The 24,989-nt window shown below is 35.9% G+C and overlaps 9 non-coding genes across 9 annotated transcripts; all 9 read right to left on the bottom strand.

Annotated features, from left to right (window-relative positions):
• Positions 1-421: 421 nt before the first annotated feature.
• On the bottom strand, positions 422-494 carry TRNAR-CCG (transfer RNA arginine (anticodon CCG)). The gene has a single exon. It is a non-coding gene; the product is annotated as a tRNA-Arg (tRNA).
• A 1,632-nt stretch (positions 495-2,126) lies between these two features.
• Positions 2,127-2,199, bottom strand: TRNAR-CCG (transfer RNA arginine (anticodon CCG)). The gene has a single exon. It is a non-coding gene; the product is annotated as a tRNA-Arg (tRNA).
• A 2,350-nt stretch (positions 2,200-4,549) lies between these two features.
• Positions 4,550-4,622, bottom strand: TRNAR-CCG (transfer RNA arginine (anticodon CCG)). The gene has a single exon. It is a non-coding gene; the product is annotated as a tRNA-Arg (tRNA).
• A 3,337-nt stretch (positions 4,623-7,959) lies between these two features.
• Positions 7,960-8,032, bottom strand: TRNAR-CCG (transfer RNA arginine (anticodon CCG)). Its single transcript has one exon. It is a non-coding gene; the product is annotated as a tRNA-Arg (tRNA).
• Positions 8,033-9,662: 1,630 nt separating this feature from the next.
• Positions 9,663-9,735, bottom strand: TRNAR-CCG (transfer RNA arginine (anticodon CCG)). Its single transcript has one exon. It is a non-coding gene; the product is annotated as a tRNA-Arg (tRNA).
• A 2,350-nt stretch (positions 9,736-12,085) lies between these two features.
• On the bottom strand, positions 12,086-12,158 carry TRNAR-CCG (transfer RNA arginine (anticodon CCG)). Its single transcript has one exon. It is a non-coding gene; the product is annotated as a tRNA-Arg (tRNA).
• Positions 12,159-13,780: 1,622 nt separating this feature from the next.
• Positions 13,781-13,853, bottom strand: TRNAR-CCG (transfer RNA arginine (anticodon CCG)). Its single transcript has one exon. It is a non-coding gene; the product is annotated as a tRNA-Arg (tRNA).
• A 7,393-nt stretch (positions 13,854-21,246) lies between these two features.
• Positions 21,247-21,319, bottom strand: TRNAR-CCG (transfer RNA arginine (anticodon CCG)). Its single transcript has one exon. It is a non-coding gene; the product is annotated as a tRNA-Arg (tRNA).
• Positions 21,320-23,940: 2,621 nt separating this feature from the next.
• Positions 23,941-24,013, bottom strand: TRNAR-CCG (transfer RNA arginine (anticodon CCG)). The gene has a single exon. It is a non-coding gene; the product is annotated as a tRNA-Arg (tRNA).
• Between the last annotated feature and the right edge of the window lie 976 nt (positions 24,014-24,989).

Below are 24,989 nucleotides of genomic sequence, written 5' to 3'. Positions count from 1 at the left end.
GCCAAATAAGCTGAAAGTTCCAATGGGATTTCCAAAGGTGTAGATGAGACTTAAAGAGAAGCAACCTAGGTCGGACTTGAACCCACAAACCCCAGTTAGAACTAATATTTAATTTTTTTGAAGAGCTGAATATCATTTAAAATGAGGCATATTAATAAACTTTCTCTCTAAATAAGCACTAATCTTTCCAGTCTTTGCTTAAAAAAGCTTTCAGTGATGTGACATAGTGAAAGCACAACATTACTATTGGAGCCAGTGCTCTATTATTGATCACGATCTTTGCTTATCATGGATTCCTCACTCATATGCATAAGTCCTTTGAAATCAGGCCAAATTGGCTTAATGATTGCTATGTACGAAAATGTTCGAAGAGTAAATGTCATCCTGACTTCAAAAGAAATTGATGAGAATTAAAGAGGAGTGACCCAGGTGGGACTTGAACCCACAATCCCCAGCTCCGGAGGCTGATGCCTTATCCATTAGGCCACTGGGCCTTAGCTGCAAATAGCTGTAATGTGAATCGTTTTTGTGAGTACATTTTTTTAATGCTTATTGTTGTCTTTCATATATTTGTAACCTGTAGATGGAAATTGTCATATATCTGACCTAGCATGTTTCATGTTGTCAAATCAACAAGATTCTCTATCCATTGTGAACGGTTTATCTTTTATGGAAATTTTACATTTTTGGTCAGAAACATAAGATCATTGCTTTCATGCCAAATAGGCTGAAAGTTCCAATGGGATTTCCAAAGGTGTAGATTAGACTTAAAGAGAAGCAACCTAGGTCGGACTTGAACCCACAAACCCCAGTTAGAACTAATATGTAATTTTTTTGAAGAGCTGAATATCATTTAAAATGAGGCATGTTAATAAACTTTCTCTCTAAGTAAGGCACTGATCTTTCCAGTCTTTGCTTAAAAAAGCTTTCAGTGTTGTGACATAGTTAAAGCAAAGCATTACTATTGGAGCCAGTGCTCTATTATTGATCACGATCTTTGCTTAACTTAGATTCCTCACTCATATGCATGGGACCTTTGCAATTAGGCCAAATTGGCTTAATGATTGCTATGTACGAAAATGATCAAAGAGTATACGTCATCCTGACTTCCAAAGAAATAGATGATAATTAAGGAGAAGTGACCCAGGTAGGACTTGAGCCCACAATCCCCAGCTTTGAAGGTTGATGCCTTATCCATTAGGCCACTAGGCCTTAGCTGCAAACAGCTACAATGTGAATCCTTTTTGTGAGTACATTTTTTTAAAGCTTAATGTTGTCTTTCATATATTTGTAACCTGAAGATGGAAATTGTAATATATCTGACCTAGCATGTTTCATGTTGTCAAATCAATAAGATTCTCTATCCATTGTGAACAGTTTATCTTTTACGGACATTTTACATTTTTGGTCAGAAGCATAAGATCATTGCCTTCATGCTAAATAGGCTGAAAGTTCCAATGGGATTTCCAAAGGTGTAGATGAGACTTAAAGAGAAGCAACCCAGGTGGGACTTGAACCCACAAACCACAGTTAGAGCTAATATGTAATTTTTTTGAAGAGCTGAATATCATTTAAAATGAGGTATGTTAGTAAACTTTCTATCTAAGTAAGGCACTGATCTTTTTGGTCTGAAGCAATTGGGAACGGTTTATCTTTTATGGAAATTTTACATTTTTGGTCAGAAGCATAAGATCATTGCCTTCATGCCAAATAGGCTGAAAGTTCCAATGGGATTTCCAAAGGTGTAGATGAGACTTAAAGAGAAGCAACCTAGGTCGGACTTGAACCCACAAACCCCAGTTAGAACTAATATTTAATTTTTTTGAAGAGCTGAATATCATTTAAAATGAGGCATATTAATAAACTTTCTCTCTAAATAAGCACTAATCTTTCCAGTCTTTGCTTAAAAAAGCTTTCAGTGATGTGACATAGTGAAAGCACAACATTACTATTGGAGCCAGTGCTCTATTATTGATCACGATCTTTGCTTATCATGGATTCCTCACTCATATGCATAGGTCCTTTGAAATCAGGCCAAATTGGCTTAATGATTGCTATGTACGAAAGTGTTCGAAGAGTAAATGTCATCCTGACTTCAAAACAAATTGATGAGAATTAAAGAGGAGTGACCCAGGTGGGACTTGAACCCACAATCCCCAGCTCCGGAGGCTGATGCCTTATCCATTAGGCCACTGGGCCTTAGCTGCAAATAGCTGTAATGTGAATCGTTTTTGTGAGTACATTTTTTTAATGCTTATTGTTGTCTTTCATATATTTGTAACCTGAAGATGGAAATTGTAATATATCTGACCTAGCATGTTTCATGTTGTCAAATCAACAAGATTCTCTATCCATTGTGAACGGTTTATCTTTTATGGAAATTTTACATTTTTGGTCAGAAACATAAGATCATTGCTTTCATGCCAAATAGGCTGAAAGTTCCAATGGGATTTCCAAAGGTGTAGATTAGACTTAAAGAGAAGCAACCTAGGTCGGACTTGAACCCACAAACCCCAGTTAGAACTAATATGTAATTTTTTTGAAGAGCTGAATATCATTTAAAATGAGGCATGTTAATAAACTTTCTCTCTAAGTAAGGCACTGATCTTTCCAGTCTTTGCTTAAAAAAGCTTTCAGTGTTGTGACATAGTTAAAGCAAAACATTACTATTGGAGCCAGTGCTCTATTAATGATCACGATCTTTGCTTAACTTAGATTCCTCACTCATATGCATGGGACCTTTGCAATTAGGTCAAATTGGCTTAATGATTGCTATGTACGAAAATGATCAAAGAGTAAACGTCATCCTGACTTCCAAAGAAATAGATGAGAATTAAGGAGAAGTGACCCAGGTGGGACTTTAGCCCACAATCCCCAGCTTTGGAGGTTGATGCCTTATCCATTAGGCCACTAGGCCTTAGCTGCAAACACCTACAATGTGAATCCTTTTTGTGAGTACATTTTTTTAAAGCTTAATGTTGTCTTTCATATATTTGTAATCTGAAGATGGAAATTGTAATATATCTGACCTAGCATGTTTCATGTTGTCAAACCAATAAGATTCTCTATCCATTGTGAACGGTTTATCTTTTATGGACATTTTACATTTTTGGTCAGAAGCATAAGATCATTGCCTTCATGCCAAATAGGCTGAAAGTTCCAATGGGATTTCCAAAGGTGTAGATGAGACTTAAAGAGAAGCAACCCAGGTGGGACTTGAATCCACAAACCGCAGTTAGAGCTAATATGTTATTTTTTTGTAGAGCTGAATATCATTTAAAATGAGGTATGTTAGTAAACTTTCTATCTAAGTAAGGCACTGATCTTTTTGGTCTGAAGCAATTGGGAACGGTTTATCTTTTATGGAAATTTTACATTTTTGGTCAGAAGCATAAGATCATTGCCTTCATGCCAAATAGGCTGAAAGTTCCAATGGGATTTCCAAAGGTGTAGATAAGACTTAAAGAGAAGCAACCTAGGTCGGACTTGAACCCACAAACCCCAGTTAGAACTAATATGTAATTTTTTTGAAGAGCTGAATATCATTTAAAATGAGGCATGTTAATAAACTTTCTCTCTAAGTAAGGCACTGATCTTTCCAGTCTTTGCATAAAAAAGCTTTTAGTGTTGTAACATAGTTAAAGCAAAACATTACTATTGGAGCCAGTGCTCTATTATTGATCACAATCTTTGCTTAACTTAGATTCCTCACTCATATGCATGGGACCTTTGCAATTAGGCCAAATTGGCTTAATGATTGCTATGTACGAAAATGATCAAAGAGTAAACGTCATCCTGACTTCCAAAGAAATAGATGAGATTTATGAAGAGGTGACCCAGGTGGGACTTGAGCCCACAATCCCCAGCTTTGGAGGATGATGCCTTATCCATTAAGCCACTGGGCCTTAGCTGCAAACAACTACAATGTGAATCCTTTTTGTGAGTACATTTTTTCAAAGCTTAATGTTGTCTTTCATATATTTGTAACCTGAAGATGGAAATTGTAATATATCTGACCAAGCATGTTTCATGTTGTCAAATCAATAAGATTCTCTATCCATTGTGAAAGGTTTATCTTTTATGGAAATTTTACATTTTTGGTCAGAAGCATAAGATCATTGCCTTCATGCCAAATAGGCTGAAAGTTCCAATGGGATTTCCAAAGGTGTAGATGAGACTTAAAGAGAAGCAACCTAGGTCGGACTTGAACCCACAAACCCCAGTGAGAACTAATATTTAATTTTTTTGAAGAGCTGAATATCATTTAAAATGAGGCATATTAATAAACTTTCTCTCTAAATAAGCACTAATCTTTCCAGTCTTTGCTTAAAAAAGCTTTCAGTGTTGTGACATAGTGAAAGCACAACATTACTATTGGAACCAGTGCTCTATTATTGATCACGATCTTTGCTTATCATGGATTCCTCACTCATATGCATAGGTCCTTTGAAATCAGGCCAAATTGGCTTAATGATTGCTATGTACGAAAATGTTCGAAGAGTAAATGTCATCCTGACTTCAAAAGAAATTGATGAGAATTAAAGAGAAGCGACCCAGGTGGGACTTGAACCAACAATCCCCAGCTCCGGAGGCTGATGCCTTATCCATTAGGCCACTGGGCCTTAGTTGCAAATAGCTGTAATGTGAATCCTTTTTGTGAGTACATTTTTTTAATGCTTATTGTTGTCTTTCATATATTTGTAACCTGAAGATGGAAATTGTAATATATCTGACCTAGCATGTTTCATGTTGTCAAATCAATAAGATTCTCTATCCATTGTGAACGGTTTATCTTTTATGGAAATTTTACATTTTTGGTCAGAAACATAAGATCATTGCTTTCATGCCAAATAGGCTGAAAGTTCCAATGGGATTTCCAAAGGTGTAGATTAGACTTAAAGAGAAGCAACCTAGGTCGGACTTGAACCCACAAACCCCAGTTAGAACTAATATGTAATTTTTTTGAAGAGCTGAATATCATTTAAAATGAGGCATGTTAATAAACTTTCTCTCTAAGTAAGGCACTGATCTTTACAGTCTTTGCTTAAAAAAGCTTTCAGTGTTGTAACATAGTTAAAGCAAAACATTACTATTAGAGCCAGTGCTCTATTATTGATCACGATCTTTGCTTAACTTAAATTCCTCACTCATATGCATGGGACCTTTGCAATTAGGCCAAATTGGCTTAATGAGTGCTATGTACGAAAATGATCAAAGAGTATACGTCATCCTGACTTCCAAAGAAATAGATGATAATTAAGGAGAAGTGACCCAGGTGGGACTTGAGCCCACAATCCCCAGCTTTGAAGGTTGATGCCTTATCCATTAGGCCACTAGGCCTTAGCTGCAAACAGCTACAATGTGAATCCTTTTTGTGAGTACATTTTTTTTAAAGCTTTATGTTGTCTTTCATATATTTGTAACCTGAAGATGGAAATTGTAATATATCTGACCTAGCATGTTTCATGTTGTCAAATCAATAAGATTCTCTATCCATTGTGAATGGTTTATCTTTTATGGACATTTTACATTTTTGGTCAGAAGCATAAGATCATTGCCTTCATGCTAAATAGGCTGAAAGTTCCAATGGGATTTCCAAAGGTGTATATGAGACTTAAAGAGAAGCAACCCAGGTGGGACTTGAACCCACAAACCGCAGTTAGAGCTAATATGTAATTTTTTTGAAGAGCTGAATATCATTTAAAATGAGGTATGTTTGTAAACTTTCTATCTAAGTAAGGCACTGATCTTTTTGGTCTGAAGCAATTGGGAACGGTTTATCTTTTATGGAAATTTTAAATTTTTGGTCAGAAGCATAAGATCATTGCCTACATGCCAAATAGGCTGAAAGTTCCAATGGGATTTCCAAAGGTGTAGATGAGACTTAAAGAGAAACAACCTAGGTCGGACTTGAACCCACAAACCCCAGTTAGTACTAATATTTAATTTTTTTGAAGAGCTGAATATCATTTAAAATGAGGCATGTTAATAAACTTTCTCTCTAAGTAAGCACTGATCTTTCCAGTCTTTGCTTAAAAAAGCTTTCAGTATTGTGACATAGTTAAAGCAAAACATTACTATTAGAGCCAGTTCTCTATTATTGATCACGATCTTTGCTTAACTTAGATTCCTCACTCATATGCATGGGACCTTTGCAATTAGGCCAAATTGGCTTAATGATTGCTATGTACGAAAATGATCAAAGAGTAAACGTCATCCTGACTTCCAAAGAAATAGATGAGATTTAAGGAGAGGTGACCCAGGTGGGACTTGAGCCCACAATCCCCAGCTTTGGAGGATGATGCCTTATCCATTAGGCCACTGGGCCTTAGATGCAAACAGCTACAATGTGAATCCTTTTTGTGAGTACATTTTTTCAAAGCTTAATGTTGTCTTTCATATATTTGTAACCTGAAGATGGAAATTGTAATATATCTGACCTAGCATGTTTCATGTTGTCAAATCAATAAGATTCTCTATCCATTGTGAACGGTTTATCTTTTATGGACATTTTACATTTTTGGTCAAAAGCATAAGATCATTGCCTTCATGCCAAATAGGCTGAAAGTTCCAATGGGATTTCCAAAGGTGTAGATGAGACTTAAAGAGAAGCAACCCAGGTGGGACTTGAACCCACAAACCGCAGTTAGAGCTAATATGTTATTTTTTTGTAGAGCTGAATATCATTTAAAATGAGGTATGTTAGTAAACTTTCTATCTAAGTAAGGCACTGATCTATTTGGTCTGAAGCAATTGGGAACGGTTTATCTTTTATGGAAATTTTACATTTTTCGTCAGAAGCATAAGATCATTGCTTTCATGCCAAATAGGCTGAAAGTTTCAATGGGATTTCCAAAGGTGTAGATTAGACTTAAAGAGAAGCAACCTAGGTCGGACTTGAACCCACAAACCCCAGTTAGAACTAATATGTAATTTTTTTGAAGAGCTAAATATCATTTAAAATGAGGCATGTTAATAAACTTTCTCTCTAAGTAAACACTGATCTTTCCAGTCTTTGCTTAAAAAAGCTTTCAGTGTTGTGACATAGTTAAAGCAAAACATTACTATTAGAGCCAGTTCTCTATTATTGATCACGATCTTTGCTTAACTTAGATTCCTCACTCATATGCATGGGACCTTTGCAATTAGGCCAAATTGGCTTAATGATTGCTATGTACGAAAATGATCAAAGAGTTAACATCATCCTGACTTCCAAAGAAATAGATGAGATTTAAGGAGAGGTGACCCAGGTGGGACTTGAGCCCACAATCCCCAGCTTTGGAGGATGATGCCTTATCCATTAGGCCACTGAGCCTTAGCTGCAAACAGCTACAATGTGAATCCTTTTTGTGAGTACATTTTTTCAAAGCTTAATGTTGTCTTTCATATATTTGTAACCTGAAGATGGAAATTGTAATATATCTGACCTAGCATGTTTCATGTTGTCATATCAATAAGATTCTCTATCCATTGTGAACGGTTTATCTTTTATGGAAATTTTACATTTTTGGTCAGAAGCATAAGATCATTGCCTTCATGCCAAATAGGCTGAAAGTTCCAATGGGATTTCCAAAGGTGTAGATGAGACTTAAAGAGAAGCAACCTAGGTCGGACTTGAACCCACAAACCCCAGTTAGAACTAATATTTAATTTTTTTGAAGAGCTGAATATCATTTAAAATGAGGCATATTAATAAACTTTCTCTCTAAATAAGCACTAATCTTTCCAGTCTTTGCTTAAAAAAGCTTTCAGTGTTGTGACATAGTGAAAGCACAACATTACTATTGGAGCCAGTGCTCTATTATTGATCACGATCTTTGCTTATCATGGATTCCTCACTCATATGCATAGGTCCTTTGAAATCAGGCCAAATTGGCTTAATGATTGCTATGTACGAAAATGTTCGAAGAGTAAATGTCATCCTGACTTCAAAAGAAATTGATGAGAATTAAAGAGAAGCGACCCAGGTGGGACTTGAACCCACAATCCCCAGCTCCGGAGGCTGATGCCTTATCCATTAGGCCACTGGGCCTTAGCTGCAAATAGCTGTAATGGGAATCGTTTTTGTGAGTACATTTTTTTAATGCTTATTGTTGTCTTTCATATATTTGTAACCTGAAGATGGAAATTGTAATATATCTGACCTAGCATGTTTCATGTTGTCAAATCAATAAGATTCTCTATCCATTGTGAACGGTTTATCTTTTATGGACATTTTACATTTTTGGTCAGAAGCATAAGATCATTGCCTTCATGCCAAATAGGCTGAAAGTTCCAATGGGATTTCCAAAGGTGTAGATGAGACTTAAAGAGAAGCAACCCAGGTGGGACTTGAACCCACAAACCGCAGTTCGAGCTAATATGTTATTTTTTTGTAGAGCTGAATATCATTTAAAATGAGGTATGTTAGTAAACTTTCTATCTAAGTAAGGCACTGATCTTTTTGGTCTGAAGCAATTGGGAACGGTTTATCTTTTATGGAAATTTTACATTTTTCGTCAGAAGCATAAGATCATTGCTTTCATGCCAAATAGGCTGAAAGTTTCAATGGGATTTCCAAAGGTGTAGATTAGACTTAAAGAGAAGCAACCTAGGTCGGACTTGAACCCACAAACCCCAGTTAGAACTAATATGTAATTTTTTTGAAGAGCTAAATATCATTTAAAATGAGGCATGTTAATAAACTTTCTCTCGAAGTAAGCACTGATCTATCCAGTCTTTGCTTAAAAAGCTTTCAGTGTTGTGACATAGTTAAAGCAAAACATTACTATTAGAGCCAGTTCTCTATTATTGATCACGATCTTTGCTTAACTTAGATTCCTCACTCATATGCATGGGACCTTTGCAATTAGGCCAAATTGGCTTAATGATTGCTATGTACGAAAATGATCAAAGAGTAAACGTCATCCTGACTTCCAAAGAAATAGATGAGATTTAAGAAGAGGTGACCCAGGTGGGACTTGAGCCCACAATCCCCAGCTTTGGAGGATGATGCCTTATCCATTAAGCCACTGGGCCTTAGCTGCAAACAACTACATTGTGAATCCTTTTTGTGAGTACATTTTTTCAAAGCTTAATGTTGTCTTTCATATATTTGTAACCTGAAGATGGAAATTGTAATATATCTGACCAAGCATGTTTCATGTTGTCAAATCAATAAGATTCTCTATCCATTGTGAAAGGTTTATCTTTTATGGAAATTTTACATTTTTGGTCAGAAGCATAAGATCATTGCCTTCATGCCAAATAGGCTGAAAGTTCCAATGGGATTTCCAAAGGTGTAGATGAGACTTAAAGAGAAGCAACCTAGGTCGGACTTGAACCCACAAACCCCAGTTAGAACTAATATTTAATTTTTTTGAAGAGCTGAATATCATTTAAAATGAGGCATATTAATAAACTTTCTCTCTAAATAAGCACTAATCTTTCCAGTCTTTGCTTAAAAAAGCTTTCAGTGTTGTGACATAGTGAAAGCACAACATTACTATTGGAACCAGTGCTCTATTATTGATCACGATCTTTGCTTATCATGGATTCCTCACTCATATGCATAGGTCCTTTGAAATCAGGCCAAATTGGCTTAATGATTGCTATGTACGAAAATGTTCGAAGAGTAAATGTCATCCTGACTTCAAAAGAAATTGATGAGAATTAAAGAGAAGCGACCCAGGTGGGACTTGAACCCACAATCCCCAGCTCCGGAGGCTGATGCCTTATCCATTAGGCCACTGGGCCTTAGTTGCAAATAGCTGTAATGTGAATCGTTTTTGTGAGTACATTTTTTTAATGCTTATTGTTGTCTTTCATATATTTGTAACCTGAAGATGGAAATTGTAATATATCTGACCTAGCATGTTTCATGTTGTCAAATCAATAAGATTCTCTATCCATTGTGAACGGTTTATCTTTTATGGAAATTTTACATTTTTGGTCAGAAACATAAGATCATTGCTTTCATGCCAAATAGGCTGAAAGTTCCAATGGGATTTCCAAAGGTGTAGATTAGACTTAAAGAGAAGCAACCTAGGTCGGACTTGAACCCACAAACCCCAGTTAGAACTAATATGTAATTTTTTTGAAGAGCTGAATATCATTTAAAATGAGGCATGTTAATAAACTTTCTCTCTAAGTAAGGCACTGATCTTTCCAGTCTTTGCTTAAAAAAGCTTTCAGTGTTGTAACATAGTTAAAGCAAAACATTACTATTAGAGCCAGTGCTCTATTATTGATCACGATCTTTGCTTAACTTAGATTCCTCACTCATATGCATGGGACCTTTGCAATTAGGCCAAATTGTCTTAATGAGTGCTATGTACGAAAATGATCAAAGAGTATACGTCATCCTGACTTCCAAAGAAATAGATGATAATTAAGGAGAAGTGACCCAGGTGGGACTTGAGCCCACAATCCCCAGCTTTGAAGGTTGATGCCTTATCCATTAGGCCACTAGGCCTTAGCTGCAAACAGCTACAATGTGAATCCTTTTTGTGAGTACATTTTTTTTAAAGCTTTATGTTGTCTTTCATATATTTGTAACCTGAAGATGGAAATTGTAATATATCTGACCTAGCATGTTTCATGTTGTCAAATCAATAAGATTCTCTATCCATTGTGAACGGTTTATCTTTTATGGACATTTTACATTTTTGGTCAGAAGCATAAGATCATTGCCTTCATGCTAAATAGGCTGAAAGTTCCAATGGGATTTCCAAAGGTGTATATGAGACTTAAAGAGAAGCAACCCAGGTGGGACTTGAACCCACAAACCGCAGTTAGAGCTAATATGTAATTTTTTTGAAGAGCTGAATATCATTTAAAATGAGGTATGTTTGTAAACTTTCTATCTAAGTAAGGCACTGATCTTTTTGGTCTGAAGCAATTGGGAACGGTTTATCTTTTATGGAAATTTTACATTTTTGGTCAGAAGCATAAGATCATTGCCTACATGCCAAATAGGCTGAAAGTTCCAATGGGATTTCCAAAGGTGTAGATGAGACTTAAAGAGAAACAACCTAGGTCGGACTTGAACCCACAAACCCCAGTTAGTACTAATATTTAATTTTTTTGAAGAGCTGAATATCATTTAAAATGAGGCATGTTAATAAACTTTCTCTCTAAGTAAGCACTGATCTTTCCAGACTTTGCTTAAAAAAGCTTTCAGTATTGTGACATAGTTAAAGCAAAACATTACTATTAGAGCCAGTTCTCTATTATTGATCACGATCTTTGCTTAACTTAGATTCCTCACTCATATGCATGGGACCTTTGCAATTAGGCCAAATTGGCTTAATGATTGCTATGTACGAAAATGATCAAAGAGTAAACGTCATCCTGACTTCCAAAGAAATAGATGAGATTTAAGGAGAGGTGACCCAGGTGGGACTTGAGCCCACAATCCCCAGCTTTGGAGGATGATGCCTTATCCATTAGGCCACTGGGCCTTAGATGCAAACAGCTACAATGTGAATCCTTTTTGTGAGTACATTTTTTCAAAGCTTAATGTTGTCTTTCATATATTTGTAACCTGAAGATGGAAATTGTAATATATCTGACCTAGCATGTTTCATGTTGTCATATCAATAAGATTCTCTATCCATTGTGAACGGTTTATCTTTTATGGAATTTTTACATTTTTGGTCAGAAGCATAAGATCATTGCCTTCATGCCAAATAGGCTGAAAGTTCCAATGGGATTTCCAAAGGTGTAGATGAGACTTAAAGAGAAGCAACCTAGGTCGGACTTGAACCCACAAACCCCAGTTAGAACTAATATTTAATTTTTTTGAAGAGCTGAATATCATTTAAAATGAGGCATATTAATAAACTTTCTCTCTAAATAAGCACTAATCTTTCCAGTCTTTGCTTAAAAAAGCTTTCAGTGTTGTGACATAGTGAAAGCACAACATTACTATTGGAGCCAGTGCTCTATTATTGATCACGATCTTTGCTTATCATGGATTCCTCACTCATATGCATAGGTCCTTTGAAATCAGGCCAAATTGGCTTAATGATTGCTATGTACGAAAATGTTTGAAGAGTAAATGTCATCCTGACTTCAAAAGTAATTGATGAGAATTAAAGAGAAGCGACCCAGGTGGGACTTGAACCCACAATCCCCAGCTCCGGAGGCTGATGCCTTATCCATTAGGCCACTGGGCCTTAACTGCAAATAGCTGTAATGTGAATCATTTTTGTGAGTACATTTTTTTAAAGCTTATTGTTGTCTTTGATATATTTGTAACCTGAAGATGGAAATTGTAATATATCTGACCTAGCATGTTTCATGTTGTCAAATCAATAAGATTCTCTATCCATTGTGAACGGTTTATCTTTTATGGACATTTTACATTTTTGGTCAAAAGCATAAGATCATTGCCTTCATGCCAAATAGGCTGAAAGTTCCAATGGGATTTCCAAAGGTGTAGATGAGACTTAAAGAGAAGCAACCCAGGTGGGACTTGAACCCACAAACCGCAGTTAGAGCTAATATGTTATTTTTTTGTAGAGCTGAATATCATTTAAAATGAGGTATGTTAGTAAACTTTCTATCTAAGTAAGGCACTGATCTTTTTGGTCTGAAGCAATTGGGAACGGTTTATCTTTTATGGAAATTTTACATTTTTCGTCAGAAGCATAAGATCATTGCTTTCATGCCAAATAGGCTGAAAGTTTCAATGGGATTTCCAAAGGTGTAGATTAGACTTAAAGAGAAGCAACCTAGGTCGGACTTGAACCCACAAACCCCAGTTAGAACTAATATGTAATTTTTTTGAAGAGCTAAATATCATTTAAAATGAGGCATGTTAATAAACTTTCTCTCTAAGTAAACACTGATCTTTCCTTAAAAAAGCTTTCAGTGTTGTGACATAGTTAAAGCAAAACATTACTATTAGAGCCAGTTCTCTATTATTGATCACGATCTTTGCTTAACTTAGATTCCTCACTCATATGCATGGGACCTTTGCAATTAGGCCAAATTGGCTTAATGATTGCTATGTACGAAAATGATCAAAGAGTTAACATCATCCTGACTTCCAAAGAAATAGATGAGATTTAAGGAGAGGTGACCCAGGTGGGACTTGAGCCCACAATCCCCAGCTTTGGAGAATGATGCCTTATCCATTAGGCCACTGAGCCTTAGCTGCAAACAGCTACAATGTGAATCCTTTTTGTGAGTACATTTTTTCAAAGCTTAATGTTGTCTTTCATATATTTGTAACCTGAAGATGGAAATTGTAATATATCTGACCTAGCATGTTTCATGTTGTCATATCAATAAGATTCTCTATCCATTGTGAACGGTTTATCTTTTATGGAAATTTTACATTTTTGGTCAGAAGCATAAGATCATTGCCTTCATGCCAAATAGGCTGAAAGTTCCTATGGGATTTCCAAAGGTGTAGATGAGACTTAAAGAGAAGCAACCTAGGTCGGACTTGAACCCACAAACCCCAGTTAGAACTAATATGTAATTTTTTTGAAGAGCTGAATATCATTTAAAATGAGGCATATTAATAAACTTTCTCTCTAAATAAGCACTAATCTTTCCAGTCTTTGCTTAAAAAAGCTTTCAGTGTTGTGACATAGTGAAAGCACAACATTACTATTGGAGACAGTGCTCTATTATTGATCACGATCTTTGCTTATCATGGATACCTCACTCATATGCATAGGTCCTTTGAAATCAGGCCAAATTGGCTTAATGATTGCTATGTATAAAAATGTTCGAAGAGTAAATGTCATCCTGACTTCAAAAGAAATTAATGAGAATTAAAGAGAAGCGACCCAGGTGGGACTTGAACCCACAATCCCCAGCTCCGGAGGCTGATGCCTTATCCATTAGGCCACTGGGCCTTAGCTGCAAATAGCTGTAATGTGAATCGTTTTTGTGAGTACATTTTTTTAAAGCTTATTGTTGTCTTTCATATATTTGTAACCTAAAGATGGAAATTGTAATATATCTGACCTAGAATGTTTCATGTTGTCAAATCAATAAGATTCTCTATCCATTGTGAACGGTTTATCTTTTATGGACATTTTACATTTTTGGTCAGAAGCATAAGATCATTGCCTTCATGCTAAATAGGCTGAAAGTTCCAATGGGATTTCCAAAGGTGTAGATGAGACTTAAAGAGAAGCAACCCAGGTGGGACTTGAACCCACAAACCGCAGTTAGAGCTAATATGTAATTTTTTTGAAAAGCTGAATATCATTTAAAATGAGGTATGTTAGTAAACTTTCTATCTAAGTAAGGCACTGATCTTTTTGGTCTGAAGCAATTGGGAACGGTTTATCTTTTATGGAAATTTTACATTTTTGGTCAGAAGCATAAGATCATTGCCTTCATGCCAAATAGGCTGAAAGTTCCAATGGGATTTCCAAAGGAGTAGATAAGACTTAAAGAGAAGCAACCTAGGTCGGACTTGAACCCACAAACCCCAGTTAGAACTAATATGTAATTTTTTTGAAGAGCTGAATATCATTTAAAATGAGGCATGTTAATAAACTTTCTCTCTAAGTAAGGCACTGATCTTTCCAGTCTTTGCATAAAAAAGCTTTTAGTGTTGTAACATAGTTAAAGCAAAACATTACTATTGGAGCCAGTGCTCTATTATTGATCACAATCTTTGCTTAACTTAGATTCCTCACTCATATGCATGGGACCTTTGCAATTAGGCCAAATTGGCTTAATGATTGCTATGTACGAAAATGATCAAAGAGTAAACGTCATCCTGATTTTACAAAGAAATAGATGAGAATTAAGGAGAAGTGACCCAGGTGGGACTTGAGCCTACAATCCCCAGCTTTGGAGGTTGATGCCTTATCCATTAGGCCACTAAGCCTTAGCTGCAAACAGCTACAATGTGAATCCTTTTTGTGAGTACATTTTTTTAAAGCTTAATGTTGTCTTTCATATATTTGTAACCTAAAGATGGAAATTGTAATATATCTGACCTAGCATGTTTCATGTTGTCAAATCAATAAGATTCTCTATCCATTGTGAACGGTTTATCTTTTATGGACATTTTACATTTTTGGTCAGAAGCATAAGATCATTGCCTTCATGCCAAATAAGCTGAAAGTTCCAATGGGATTTCCAAAGGTGTAGATGAGACTTAAAGAGAAGCAACCTAGGTCGGACTTGAACCCACAAACCCCAGTTAGAACTAATATTTAATTTTTTTGAAGAGCTGAATATCATTTAAAATGAGGCATATTAATAAACTTTCTCTCTAAATAAGCACTAATCTTTCCAGTCTTTGCTTAAAAAAGCTTTCAGTGTTGTGACATAGTGAAAGCACAACATTACTATTGGAGCCAGTGCTCTATTATTGATCACGATCTTTGCTTATCATGGATTCCTCACTCATATGCATAGGTCCTTTAAAATCAGGCCAAATTGGCTTAATGATTGCTATGTATGAAAATGTTCGAAGAGTAAATGTCATCCTGACTTCAAAAGAAATTAATGAGAATTAAAGAGAAGCGACCCAGGTGGGACTTGAACCCACAATCCCCAGCTCCGGAGGCTGATGCCTTATTTATTAGGCCACTGGTCCTTAGCTGCAAATAGCTGTAATGTGAATCGTTTTTGTGAGTACATTTTTTTAAAGCTTATTGTTGTCTTTCATATATTTGTAACCTGAAGATGGAAATTGTAATATATCTGACCTAGCATGTTTCATGTTGTCAAATCAATAAGATTCTCTATCCATTGTGAACGGTTTATCTTTTATGGACATTTTACATTTTTGGTCAGAAGCATAAGATCATTGCCTTCATGCTAAATAGGCTGAAAGTTCCAATGGGATTTCCAAAGGTGTAGATGAGACTTAAAGAGAAGCAACCCAGGTGGGACTTGAACCCACAAACCGCAGTTAGAGCTAATATGTAATTTTTTTGAAAAGCTGAATATCATTTAAAATGAGGTATGTTAGTAAACTTTCTATCTAAGTAAGGCACTGATCTTTTTGGTCTGAAGCAATTGGGAACGGTTTATCTTTTATGGAAATTTTACATTTTTGGTCAGAAGCATAAGATCATTGCCTTCATGCCAAATAGGCTGAAAGTTCCAATGGGATTTCCAAAGGAGTAGATGAGACTTAAAGAGAAGCAACCTAGGTCGGACTTGAACCCACAAACCCCAGTTAGAACTAATATTTAATTTTTTTGAAGAGCTGAATATCATTTAAAATGAGGCATATTAATAAACTTTCTCTCTAAATAAGCACTAATCTTTCCAGTCTTTGCTTAAAAAAGCTTTCAGTGTTGTGACATAGTGAAAGCACAACATTACTATTGGAGCCAGTGCTCTATTATTGATCACGATCTTTGCTTATCATGGATTCCTCACTCATATGCATAGGTCCTTTAAAATCAGGCCAAATTGGCTTAATGATTGCTATGTACGAAAATGTTCGAAGAGTAAATGTCATCCTGACTTCAAAAGAAATTAATGAGAATTAAAGAGAAGCGACCCAGGTGGGACTTGAACAATAAGCTTTAAAAAAATGTACTCACAAAAACGATTCACATTACAGCTATTTGCAGCTAAGGACCAGTGGCCTAATAAATAAGGCATCAGCCTCCGGAGCCTCCGGAGGCTGATGCCTTATTTATTAGGCCACTGGTCCTTATTAGGCCACTGGTCCTTAGCTGCAAATAGCTGTAATGTGAATCGTTTTTGTGAGTACATTTTTTTAAAGCTTATTGTTGTCTTTCATATATTTGTAACCTGAAGATGGAAATTGTAATATATCTGACCTAGCATGTTTCATGTTGTCAAATCAATAAGATTCTCTATCCATTGTGAACGGTTTATCTTTTATGGACATTTTACATTTTTGGTCAGAAGCATAAGATCATTGCCTTCATGCTAAATAGGCTGAAAGTTCCAATGGGATTTCCAAAGGTGTAGATGAGACTTAAAGAGAAGCAACCCAGGTGGGACTTGAACCCACAAACCGCAGTTAGAGCTAATATGTAATTTTTTTGAAAAGCTGAATATCATTTAAAATGAGGTATGTTAGTAAACTTTCTATCTAAGTAAGGCACTGATCTTTTTGGTCTGAAGCAATTGGGAACGGTTTATCTTTTATGGAAATTTTACATTTTTGGTCAGAAGCATAAGATCATTGCCTTCATGCCAAATTGGCTGAAAGTTCCAATGGGATTTCCAAAGGTGTAGATGAGACTTAAAGAGAAGCAACCTAGGTCGGACTTGAACCCACAAACCCCAGTTAGAACTAATATGTAATTTTTTTGAAGAGCTGAATATCATTTAAAATGAGGCATGTTAATAAACTTTCTCTCTAAGTAAGGCACTGATCTTTCCAGTCTTTGCTTCAAAAAGCTTTCAGTGTTGTGACATAGTTAAAGCAAAACATTACTATTAGAGCCAGTGCTCTATTATTGATCATGATCTTTGCTTAACTTAGATTCCTCACTCATATGCATGGGACCTTTGCAATTAGGCCAAATTGGCTTAATGATTGCTATGTACGAAAATGATCAAAGAGTAAACGTCATCCTGATTTTACAAAGAAATAGATGAGAATTAAGGAGAAGTGACCCAGGTGGGACTTGAGCCTACAATCCCCAGCTTTGGAGGTTGATGCCTTATCCATTAGGCCACTAAGCCTTAGCTGCAAACAGCTACAATGTGAATCCTTTTTGTGAGTACATTTTTTTAAAGCTTAATGTTGTCTTTCATATATTTGTAACCTAAAGATGGAAATTGTAATATATCTGACCTAGCATGTTTCATGTTGTCAAATCAATAAGATTCTCTATCCATTGTGAACGGTTTATCTTTTATGGACATTTTACATTTTTGGTCAGAAGCATAAGATCATTGCCTTCATGCCAAATAAGCTGAAAGTTCCAATGGGATTTCCAAAGGTGTAGATGAGACTTAAAGAGAAGCAACCTAGGTCGGACTTGAACCCACAAACCCCAGTTAGAACTAATATTTAATTTTTTTGAAGAGCTGAATATCATTTAAAATGAGGCATATTAATAAACTTTCTCTCTAAATAAGCACTAATCTTTCCAGTCTTTGCTTAAAAAAGCTTTCAGTGTTGTGACATAGTGAAAGCACAACATTACTATTGGAGCCAGTGCTCTATTATTGATCACGATCTTTGCTTATCATGGATTCCTCACTCATATGCATAGGTCCTTTAAAATCAGGCCAAATTGGCTTAATGATTGCTATGTATGAAAATGTTCGAAGAGTAAATGTCATCCTGACTTCAAAAGAAATTAATGAGAATTAAAGAGAAGCGACCCAGGTGGGACTTGAACCCACAATCCCCAGCTCCGGAGGCTGATGCCTTATTTATTAGGCCACTGGTCCTTAGCTGCAAATAGCTGTAATGTGAATCGTTTTTGTGAGTACATTTTTTTAAAGCTTATTGTTGTCTTTCATATATTTGTAACCTGAAGATGGAAATTGTAATATATCTGACCTAGCATGTTTCATGTTGTCAAATCAATAAGATTCTCTATCCATTGTGAACGGTTTATCTTTTATGGACATTTTACATTTTTGGTCAGAAGCATAAGATCATTGCCTTCATGCTAAATAGGCTGAAAGTTCCAATGGGATTTCCAAAGGTGTAGATGAGACTTAAAGAGAAGCAACCCAGGTGGGACTTGAACCCACAAACCGCAGTTAGAGCTAATATGTAATTTTTTTGAAAAGCTGAATATCATTTAAAATGAGGTATGTTAGTAAACTTTCTATCTAAGTAAGGCACTGATCTTTTTGGTCTGAAGCAATTGGGAACGGTTTATCTTTTATGGAAATTTTACATTTTTGGTCAGAAGCATAAGATCATTGCCTTCATGCCAAATAGGCTGAAAGTTCCAATGGGATTTCCAAAGGAGTAGATGAGACTTAAAGAGAAGCAACCTAGGTCGGACTTGAACCCACAAACCCCAGTTAGAACTAATATTTAATTTTTTTGAAGAGCTGAATATCATTTAAAATGAGGCATATTAATAAACTTTCTCTCTAAATAAGCACTAATCTTTCCAGTCTTTGCTTAAAAAAGCTTTCAGTGTTGTGACATAGTGAAAGCACAACATTACTATTGGAGCCAGTGCTCTATTATTGATCACGATCTTTGCTTATCATGGATTCCTCACTCATATGCATAGGTCCTTTAAAATCAGGCCAAATTGGCTTAATGATTGCTATGTACGAAAATGTTCGAAGAGTAAATGTCATCCTGACTTCAAAAGAAATTAATGAGAATTAAAGAGAAGCGACCCAGGTGGGACTTGAACCCACAAACCCCAGCTCCGGAGGCTGATGCCTTATTTATTAGGCCACTGGTCCTTAGCTGCAAATAGCTGTAATGTGAATCGTTTTTGTGAGTACATTTTTTTAAAGCTTATTGTTGTCTTTCATATATTTGTAACCTGAAGATGGAAATTGTAATATATCTGACCTAGCATGTTTCATGTTGTCAAATCAATAAGATTCTCTATCCATTGTGAACGGTTTATCTTTTATGGACATTTTACATTTTTGGTCAGAAGCATAAGATCATTGCCTTCATGCTAAATAGGCTGAAAGTTCCAATGGGATTTCCAAAGGTGTAGATGAGACTTAAAGAAAAGCAACCCAGGTGGGACTTGAACCCACAAACCGCAGTTAGAGCTAATATGTAATTTTTTTGAAAAGCTGAATATCATTTAAAATGAGGTATGTTAGTAAACTTTCTATCTAAGTAAGGCACTGATCTTTTTGGTCTGAAGCAATTGGGAACGGTTTATCTTTTATGGAAATTTTACATTTTTGGTCAGAAGCATAAGATCATTGCCTTCATGCCAAATTGGCTGAAAGTTCCAATGGGATTTCCAAAGGTGTAGATGAGACTTAAAGAGAAGCAACCTAGGTCGGACTTGAACCCACAAACCCCAGTTAGAACTAATATGTAATTTTTTTGAAGAGCTGAATATCATTTAAAATGAGGCATGTTAATAAACTTTCTCTCTAAGTAAGGCACTGATCTTTCCAGTCTTTGCTTCAAAAAGCTTTCAGTGTTGTGACATAGTTAAAGCAAAACATTACTATTAGAGCCAGTGCTCTATTATTGATCATGATCTTTGCTTAACTTAGATTTCTCACTCATATGCATGGGACCTTTGCAATTAGGCCAAATTGGCTTAATGATTGCTATGTACGAAAATGTTTAAAGAGTAAATGTCATCCTGACTTCCAAAGAAATAGATAAGAATTAAGGAGAAGTGGCCCAGGTGGGACTTGAGCCCACAATCCCCAGCTTTGGAGGTTGATGCCTTATCCATTAGGCCACTAGGCCTTAGCTGCAAACAGCTACAATGTGAATCCTTTTTGTGAGTACATTTTTTTAAAGCTTAATGTTGTCTTTCATATATTTGTAACCTGAAGATGGAAATTGTAATATATCTGACCTAGCATGTTTCATGTTGTCAAATCAATAAGATTCTCTATCCATTGTGAACGGTTTATCTTTTATGGACATTTTACATTTTTGGTCAGAAGCATAAGATCATTGCCTTCATGCTAAATAGGCTGAAAGTTCCAATGGGATTTCCAAAGGTGTAGATGAGACTTAAAGAGAAGTAACCCAGGTGGGACTTGAACCCACAAACCGCAGTTAGAGCTAATATGTAATTTTTTTGAAGAGCTGAATATCATTTAAAATGAGGTATGTTAGTAAACTTTCTATCTAAGTAAGGCACTGATCTTTTTGGTCTGAAGCAATTGGGAACGGTTTATCTTTTATGGAAATTTTACGTTTTTGGTCAGAAGCATAAGATCATTGCCTTCATGCCAAATAGGCTGAAAATTCCAATGGAATTTCCAAAGGTGTAGATGAGACTTAAAGAGAAGCAACCTAGGTCGGACTTGAACCCACAAACCCCAGTTAGAACTAATATTTAATTTTTTTGAAGAGCTGAATATCATTTAAAATGAGGCATATTAATAAACTTTCTCTCTAAATAAGCACTAATCTTTCCAGTCTTTGCTTAAAAAAGCTTTCAGTGTTGTGACATAGTGAAAGCACAACATTACTATTGGAGCCAGTGCTCTATTATTGATCACGATCTTTGCTTATCATGGATTCCTCACTCATATGCATAGGTCCTTTAAAATCAGGCCAAATTGGCTTAATGATTGCTATGTACGAAAATGCTCGAAGAGTAAATGTCATCCTGACTTCAAAAGAAATTAATGAGAATTAAAGAGAAGCGACCCAGGTGGGACTTGAACCCACAATCCCCAGCTCCGGAGGCTGATGCCTTATCCATTAGGCCACTGGGCCTTAGCTGCAAATAGCTGTAATGTGAATCGTTTTTGTGAGTACATTTTTTTAAAGCTTATTGTTGTCTTTCATATATTTGTAACCTAAAGATGGAAATTGTAATATATCTGACCTAGAATGTTTCATGTTGTCAAATCAATAAGATTCTCTATCCATTGTGAACGGTTTATCTTTTATGGACATTTTACATTTTTGGTCAGAAGCATAAGATCATTGCCTTCATGCTAAATAGGCTGAAAGTTCCAATGGGATTTCCAAAGGTGTAGATGAGACTTAAAGAGAAGCAACCCAGGTGGGACTTGAACCCACAAACCGCAGTTAGAGCTAATATGTAATTTTTTTGAAAAGCTGAATATCATTTAAAATGAGGTATGTTAGTAAACTTTCTATCTAAGTAAGGCACTGATCTTTTTGGTCTGAAGCAATTGGGAACGGTTTATCTTTTATGGAAATTTTACATTTTTGGTCAGAAGCATAAGATCATTGCCTTCATGCCAAATAGGCTGAAAGTTCCAATGGGATTTCCAAAGGAGTAGATAAGACTTAAAGAGAAGCAACCTAGGTCGGACTTGAACCCACAAACCCCAGTTAGAACTAATATGTAATTTTTTTGAAGAGCTGAATATCATTTAAAATGAGGCATGTTAATAAACTTTCTCTCTAAGTAAGGCACTGATCTTTCCAGTCTTTGCATAAAAAAGCTTTTAGTGTTGTAACATAGTTAAAGCAAAACATTACTATTGGAGCCAGTGCTCTATTATTGATCACAATCTTTGCTTAACTTAGATTCCTCACTCATATGCATGGGACCTTTGCAATTAGGCCAAATTGGCTTAATGATTGCTATGTACGAAAATGATCAAAGAGTAAACGTCATCCTGATTTTACAAAGAAATAGATGAGAATTAAGGAGAAGTGACCCAGGTGGGACTTGAGCCCACAATCCCCAGCTTTGGAGGTTGATGCCTTATCCATTAGGCCACTAATCCTTAGCTGCAAACAGCTACAATGTGAATCCTTTTTGTGAGTACATTTTTTAAAGCTTAATGTTGTCTTTCATATATTTGTAACCTAAAGATGGAAATTGTAATATATCTGACCTAGCATGTTTCATGTTGTCAAATCAATAAGATTCTCTATCCATTGTGAACGGTTTATCTTTTATGGACATTTTACATTTTTGGTCAGATGCATAAGATCATTGCCTTCATGCTAAATAGGCTGAAAGTTCCAATGGGATTTCCAAAGGTGTAGATGAGACTTAAAGAGAAGCAACCCAGGTGGGACTTGAACCCACAAACCGCAGTTAGAGCTAATATGTAATTTTTTTGAAAAGCTGAATATCATTTAAAATGAGGTATGTTAGTAAACTTTCTATCTAAGTAAGGCACTGATCTTTTTGGTCTGAAGCAATTGGGAACGGTTTATCTTTTATGGAAATTTTACATTTTTGGTCAGAAGCATAAGATCATTGCCTTCATGCCAAATAGGCTGAAAGTTCCAATGGGATTTCCAAAGGAGTAGATAAGACTTAAAGAGAAGCAACCTAGGTCGGACTTGAACCCACAAACCCCAGTTAGAACTAATATGTAATTTTTTTGAAGAGCTGAATATCATTTAAAATGAGGCATGTTAATAAACTTTCTCTCTAAGCAAGGCACTGATCTTTCCAGTCTTTGCATAAAAAAGCTTTTAGTGTTGTAACATAGTTAAAGCAAAACATTACTATTGGAGCCAGTGCTCTATTATTGATCACAATCTTTGCTTAACTTAGATTCCTCACTCATATGCATGGGACCTTTGCAATTAGGCCAAATTGGCTTAATGATTGCTATGTACGAAAATGATCAAAGAGTAAACGTCATCCTGATTTTACAAAGAAATAGATGAGAATTAAGGAGAAGTGACCCAGGTGGGACTTGAGCCCACAATCCCCAGCTTTGGAGGTTGATGCCTTATCCATTAGGCCACTAAGCCTTAGCTGCAAACAGCTACAATGTGAATCCTTTTTGTAAGTACATTTTTTTAAAGCTTAATGTTGTCTTTCATATATTTGTAACCTAAAGATGGAAATTGTAATATATCTGACCTAGCATGTTTCATGTTGTCAAATCAATAAGATTCTCTATCCATTGTGAACGGTTTATCTTTTATGGACATTTTACATTTTTGGTCTGAAGCATAAGATCATTGCCTTCATGCCAAATAAGCTGAAAGTTCCAATGGGATTTCCAAAGGTGTAGATGAGACTTAAAGAGAAGCAACCTAGGTCGGACTTGAACCCACAAACCCCAGTTAGAACTAATATTTAATTTTTTTGAAGAGCTGAATATCATTTAAAATGAGGCATATTAATAAACTTTCTCTCTAAATAAGCACTAATCTTTCCAGTCTTTGCTTAAAAAAGCTTTCAGTGATGTGACATAGTGAAAGCACAACATTACTATTGGAGCCAGTGCTCTATTATTGATCACGATCTTTGCTTATCATGGATTCCTCACTCATATGCATAGGTCCTTTGAAATCAGGCCAAATTGGCTTAATGATTGCTATGTACGAAAATGTTCGAAGAGTAAATGTCATCCTGACTTCAAAACAAATTGATGAGAATTAAAGAGGAGTGACCCAGGTGGGACTTGAACCCACAATCCCCAGCTCCGGAGGCTGATGCCTTATCCATTAGGCCACTGGGCCTTAGCTGCAAATAGCTGTAATGTGAATCGTTTTTGTGAGTACATTTTTTTAATGCTTATTGTTGTCTTTCATATATTTGTAACCTGAAGATGGAAATTGTAATATATCTGACCTAGCATGTTTCATGTTGTCAAATCAACAAGATTCTCTATCCATTGTGAACGGTTTATCTTTTATGGAAATTTTACATTTTTGGTCAGAAACATAAGATCATTGCTTTCATGCCAAATAGGCTGAAAGTTCCAATGGGATTTCCAAAGGTGTAGATTAGACTTAAAGAGAAGCAACCTAGGTCGGACTTGAACCCACAAACCCCAGTTAGAACTAATATGTAATTTTTTTGAAGAGCTGAATATCATTTAAAATGAGGCATGTTAATAAACTTTCTCTCTAAGTAAGGCACTGATCTTTCCAGTCTTTGCTTAAAAAAGCTTTCAGTGTTGTGACATAGTTAAAGCAAAACATTACTATTGGAGCCATTGCTCTATTAATGATCACGATCTTTGCTTAACTTAGATTCCTCACTCATATGCATGGGACCTTTGCAATTAGGTCAAATTGGCTTAATGATTGCTATGTACGAAAATGATCAAAGAGTAAACGTCATCCTGACTTCCAAAGAAATAGATGAGAATTAAGGAGAAGTGACCCAGGTGGGACTTTAGCCCACAATCCCCAGCTTTGGAGGTTGATGCCTTATCCATTAGGCCACTAGGCCTTAGCTGCAAACAGCTACAATGTGAATCCTTTTTGTGAGTACATTTTTTTAAAGCTTAATGTTGTCTTTCATATATTTGTAACCTGAAGATGGAAATTGTAATATATCTGACCTAGCATGTTTCATGTTGTCAAACCAATAAGATTCTCTATCCATTGTGAACGGTTTATCTTTTATGGACATTTTACATTTTTGGTCAGAAGCATAAGATCATTGCCTTCATGCCAAATAGGCTGAAAGTTCCAATGGGATTTCCAA

This window comes from Pseudophryne corroboree, chromosome 5 (assembly GCF_028390025.1).
Source record: "Pseudophryne corroboree isolate aPseCor3 chromosome 5, aPseCor3.hap2, whole genome shotgun sequence".
Lineage (NCBI taxonomy): Eukaryota > Metazoa > Chordata > Amphibia > Anura > Myobatrachidae > Pseudophryne > Pseudophryne corroboree.
Note: the sequence above shows the minus strand (reverse complement) of the source record. Positions and strands in the feature narration are given on the sequence as shown.